At 47.7% G+C, this 6,063-nt stretch overlaps 2 non-coding genes across 2 annotated transcripts; both read left to right on the forward strand.

Moving 5' to 3' along the window:
• The first annotated feature begins 469 nt into the window (after window positions 1-469).
• Window positions 470-542, forward strand: TRNAA-CGC. Its single transcript has one exon. It is a non-coding gene; the product is annotated as a tRNA-Ala (tRNA).
• Window positions 543-4,772: 4,230 nt separating this feature from the next.
• TRNAA-CGC lies at window positions 4,773-4,845 on the forward strand. Its single transcript has one exon. It is a non-coding gene; the product is annotated as a tRNA-Ala (tRNA).
• Window positions 4,846-6,063: the final 1,218 nt, after the last annotated feature.

A 6,063-nucleotide genomic window follows, 5' to 3' on the forward strand; every position in this document is an offset into this window, starting at 1 on the left:
CTTGCTACTCATATCTACAAACTTATATGGGCTCATACCCGACACAGTGTCCTCGGCGTACAGGCGTCGGGCCTAGCTGTGACGGCGAGGACCCGTGAATACACCTCCTCGTACGGGCCAATGGCCATGGCCATCGAGGTGACGAACTGAGCTCCCATATCAGCAGCCAATTTTGCGGAGAACCTATGGATCTTCCTTCTCATCTCGCTGCATTCCTCCTCAAACTCTTGTACAAATTTGCATATCGCATCAGGCGTCTCTAAATCTTCTCTATAGTCCACGACCTCCATCGTCGAGCCAGCCTGCCCGTGGCTAGAGTTAGAATTATCACAAATCTGACATATCTACTTCTCTTCTCGGCCAGAGCATATTTTTGGACTATGAAACGTCACATCCAAGCGGGGTATTATGGCGGGACGGCGCCTGTAGCACGAAACGTGAAGGTCCTGCCCCAGCAAAACCATCAAACGGGGGTGTAGCTCACATGGTAGAGCGCCCGCTTCGCATGCGGGAGGCACGGGGTTCGATTCCCCGCACCTCCATTTTCTGCAATTTTTTTCTTCATTTTGGAAACCTACTGAATAATGTTTTATATTTTCGTTCAGTTTTTACAAACGTGTGATCACTTTTTAATGTCATGAAATGTAAAAGATTGTTCCAGCAATTTTCAGAAAAATGCTCGTAACGTATAAAAATATGTTCATTAATGTTTTAGGAAGGTTCTAACACTTAACACATTGTTTGCATGTTTTAAAAAAATCATGCCATTTTTAAAAAAATGTTCACCACGTTTTTAGTAAATCTGCAACATGTATTCAAATAAATGTTTGATGTGTGTTTATAAAATGCTCAATGTGTATCTAAAAAATGTTCATTTTCTATAGGAAAAATATCCTTGCAAAACAATGTTAACATGTATTTTGGAAAAAGAAAAAATGAATAGAAAAAAAACAAAACAAATTGACGGTGTTACGAGCCAGGCGTGCCTCAGCTCTCTGGTTGTCGGCCCGAGTAGGCCAGCCCGAGCTCCCTAGGTCCGTTTCCGCCCTGGGACATCATGCAGGCCTATGGGCCCTGTAGAAGGAACATTCAAGAAGACTTCATGTTCAAGACAAGGAATCCATATTCGTGGACCCCTCCACCGATGTAGCCGACTAGGTCCTTGTAACCCCATGGGCCTCGATAATAAGACATGGCCGAGCTAGTTAATAGAGATCAGACAATCCCACGACACCAATCACAATGTACACGAGCAGGAGTAGGACAAGAAATTGGGTAAATATGGACTATTGTTTGCCTCCGATCTACTCTCCTTGTCGGGATACCCTGCCGAGAGTCTGCCGGAATCAGCTCTGATAGTGCTGGCTATACAGGTCCTGCGTGGTGAACTCAGAGACTAGATGGGATCGCCAATTGACACCGGCGTGACCTACATTCTAGGTCAGATCTTCGTTTTCGGCACCATGAGCTTCGTCACTGACTCGACCGACCACCTCGGCCTGGTCGAGAACTACGCTCCGGGTCAGATCATTCGATTCGGCCATCTGGAGACTGGAGTACGTTGTAGATTCACGCGGCGAGCTTGTTACCCAAGGGTTAGCATCATGCTGGGCCAGGAGCACCATGCCAAAATTTCGAGTAGGCCTAGGACTAGCAGGCCAATTTTTCTAAGTAAGCACGGCTTGCCCATCTAGGTTTGCGCCAAAGACGGTGTCAACAGTGGTGGCTCATGCAGGCCCCGCATGGTGAACTCAGATTTCCGATGGGATCGCCAGTTGACGCCAGCGTGACCTACATGATGAGTCAGATCTTTGTTTTCGGCGTCATAAGCTTCGTTGCCGACTGGACGGACCACCTCGGCCTGGTCGAGAACTACGCTCCAGGACGGATCATCCGATTTGGCAATCTGGAGTACGTCATGGATTAGCATGATGGGCTTGTTCTCCAAGGCTTTGCGCTATGCGAGGCCGAGGAGCAGGCTGCGGAAACTCCGTTGTTCATGGCACTGGGTAAATATTTATGTCTACTAAGTTGTTTGCATTGACGTGTTTTTTACTTTCATACTCGGCAGACTACTTTCACTGCCGAGCTCCTGATTAAAGAAACTCGGCAAACCTCAGGAACTCGACATGCACAGCGATTCCAATAGTGCAAGCTTGCGAACCCGTATATTGACGACAAGCATTGGTAATTTCCAATTTCAAAATGTTGTTCTTGCACCATATAGAAGTTATGTCGAGAAAACCGTGCACAACATAGGAACCAACATGGAAATAAGTTTGCAACATGGATCAATACAACCATTGGAATAAACACCGTGAACTAGTGCAACCAACATATGTTTCGAATGGAATTCTGATACAAGATATTGAAGAAAAAGGTAGTTTAAAGGCACAAGATACAGTAATAGATGACATTGTAGTTAACCAAACATGAGTTACTTTATGCCATGGTTACCCTGGTATGAATCACAAACATCAATCATCTTGTCCTAACTCACGGTGCTCTAGTGTGGCTTGAGAGAATAGATAGCCTTAAACATCCCCACAAGAACACCAATGATGGAGATGGCGTTGGCTTTAGCCTTGTGCAAAACAAACTTGCACACAATAATCCGTAGCCACCTCACTTGTAGCCTTGGATACCCCCCAAGTTTTTCAAGTAGCGGAGATCAGCGGACATTTGTTGGGCAAGTCCATTGAAGAATTTGAGAATTTGCTTGTCGGATAGTTCTTCTTTTATGAAACCCTTTGATCGCAACATGTGCACATCCTCCTCCCGAACCATGAGCATTGCAAGGACGGCGACGAAGGAGGCAAGGAGCAGACAAAAGTATCATCAACATTCTGGGAGCTAGGTAAGGCCGTGCATACCTCAAAAGCCACCATGCGGGCGAGCCGGGATTCCCTTATACAGTACAGATTCAGTGGCGACAGGAACAACTTGTCGAGGAGGAATACTTTCTTAATTTCCATGTCATTAAATTTATCAGTTTTGCCGTGTTCTAGCTAGATGCCGATTCCTTCAAGTTCCATGGCACTAATAGATGCGGATGTTATGAAGAAGAGTAATGGATCCGGTGGTTTAACTAAGATTCCTTGTTTGTGCAGTCATAGGAGGCCAAGAAGATATGGTGGTCGGTCTGATGGTGTCATGTTGATGTAGTCAAAGGAAGAGGCCGAGAAATACTTGCTGCCCATTGAATCTCCCATCGCCACAATGAACTCGTCCACGTCAACTTCCATGGTGGTCATTAGAGCTTCAATGACCAACCAAGGGAGCTGATTTTCTGGCAACATGATATCATTATTGATGCAAGAAAGGTTGGAGAGGAAGAAACGTTGTAGTGGTGACGGATACCGTGAATCTTCTAAGTGTGAAGCCAAGCGCATATACTGCAACACGAAGCATGCATGGTGAAACATCTCTACTCTTATAAAAAAAAGAATTGGTGATGATGGTGTGTCTGCTATCTTGTAATATAGACCGTCCGATCTATATATGACGGATAGAAAGCAAACTATGGCAATTTTGCAAAAAGATACCCGCACATTTCTCCACATTTGCAGATAAAGCATTCCCTCGTTCATCCTTATCTCCTACAATCTCATTGTTGAATAATTAAAAAAGGAAGCCTCTGAAAGAATCTGGCATGATGGCCGCTGCCGGTGTCGTCCATCACCATGCCTCCGCTCAGTCCGACCACCAATCATCACCACGCCCACTCTTTCTCACATTATCTCTCCTCTTTCTCGGGTCATTCGCATGGGTCAATCACAACATGTGTTTTGTAAAGAAATGCATCTTGGTGTTTCGTGCAATGCACAGGCATCTTGCTAGTCATATCTACAAACTTATATAGGCTCATACCCGACACCGTGTCATCGGTGTACAGGCGCCGGGCCTGATCCGTGACGGCTAGGACCCGTGAATACACCTCATCGTACGAATGGCCAGAGTCCCTAGTCAAGATGTAGGGAGGCACACGCTTGGGCTTCTCCATTCGCTGGAGGCGATGCAGGCATGGTGGTAAGGGCCAATGGCCAGGGCAGGGGCGGATCCACCTGAGGTCATGGGTGTACAGATGTACACCCAAATTTTTTGACAAGAAAACTCTATATAAGGTGTATATTAGTTATGTGTGTTAACCATGAGGTAGTTTAAGCAATGTGCAATGTGCATCACGTTCATTTACATGCCTCTGTGCACTTCGTCCAACAAGAGCATCTTGTTGTGACACTCTTGCGCACGAACCGGGCCAACATCGCTAACTCTCAGTTACCATCTCTACTTTTGAACCTTCCCATCTATTACATAACATAGACGCCTTGTTACTTAAAAAAATGGATTTGTGTGCAAGATTTTTTTCTGCAACATGCCATGGCTTGTTTATTACCATGGAAATTGTAGGGTTGCACAGTAAATAATCTTCAATTTTAAATGTTCTCTATAGTCCACGAGACCACGACCTCCATCGTCGAGCCAGCCTGCCCGTGGCCAGAGCAAGAATCATCACACGAATCTGCCATATCTACTTCTCTTCTTTCTTAGTCCCAGACAGACTACTACTCTGTCATCTGGTTTCTCATAGATATATAGTCGGGCTGCTCTTGCCATATGGTTCATACGGAGGCCTTTTGGACTCTGAACTCCCGAAGTCTGAAAGGACACATCCTCGCGGGGCTTCATGGTAGTACGTACCTGGGAAAACAGCAGGACCGGCCGCGCCTGTACAGACTATCTAGGCTCGCGTCCCGAGGTGGACATCAATCGGGGGTGTAGCTCATATGGTAGAGCGCTCGCTTCGCATGCGAGAGGCACGGGGTTCGATTCCCCGCACCTCCATTCTTTTTTCTTCATTTTGGTGCCCGGGTGAATGGTGTTTTCTTTTCTCATTCAGTCGTATGCCGGCTCACTGGTTTACAGTTTGGTTTCCTCCGCGTTTGTTACAGCACCGACTGCTCTCTTCTTTTGCTTAATAGCACTGTCGACCGCAATCTCTGGGCCGGTGATAACACACCGACACTACCGGAACAGGGCCATACCCCGACGGCCAGAACAATGCCGACGGCCCCCGTCGGCTTCTCCGGAGATATGCCGACAGCCTGGTTCTGGCCATCGGCGTACAAAGGCCGTCGGGCTACGCAGAGATAAGCCGACGGCACCCGTCGGCATAGAACGGCCGTCGGCCTATCTACATATACGCCGACAGCTACCGTCGGCTTACGAAGGCCGTCGGCATACCCGTGGGGCCCGGCCACCCCCTGGCAGACGGCGTCAGAGCTATGCCGACGGCCTAGACGGGGGGCCGTCGGCATAGGTCCGCAGGCCACGTCATTGATCCAGGCCGCACCATGCAGAGGCTATGCCGACGGCTGCCGTCGGCATATCAGCCACGTCAGTGATCCGCGGCACGCTGATCGGATCTATGCCGACGGCTAGGCCGTCGGCATAGTTAAATTCTTTTCCCTACATATTTTTTAATGCTTTTTTGTGTATTATTATATCAACTAACATGTAGCATGTTAAATATAAACATACATATGAATATATATGTAGTTTGTATTTTTTTTTCATATATTATGAATATATATATATATAGTTTGTATTTTTTCGAGCACGTTAATAATGTGCGGTCATGTTCTTTTAAATATAGATCCTTATATTTTATTAAAATCAAAAACAGCTATGCCGACAGAAGTTTTGTGGCAGTTGCAAACGCCCGACACCCGTCTCCAGAGAGTGACCCCCCTCACATCCGCGGTGTGCCCCCCCTCATGGACGGCACCGCCGCCGGCACCTGGAGGGGGGAAACGGACGCGTCGGGTCTACACGGAGTGGATGTAGCTGTGGTTTTTGCCCGGATGTCCCTCTGGGCCGACCTAACACAACCGGGTGGAGAGGTACACTGGTCAAAGCCCGTCCGTGGGAAGTCAGAAGGCTAGATCTCGTGGTCAACCGCTCCAGGGTTAGGCGGGACGGGGGCCCTGGGGGGTAGCAATGCCACTTGAGCGTCGTAGCGGGCCCTCATACATGCGGGGTGGTGTTGTGGCATGTCCGAAG

The sequence above is a fragment of the Triticum dicoccoides genome, chromosome 6B (assembly GCF_002162155.2).
Source record: "Triticum dicoccoides isolate Atlit2015 ecotype Zavitan chromosome 6B, WEW_v2.0, whole genome shotgun sequence".
NCBI classification, from domain to species: Eukaryota; Viridiplantae; Streptophyta; class Magnoliopsida; order Poales; family Poaceae; genus Triticum; species Triticum dicoccoides.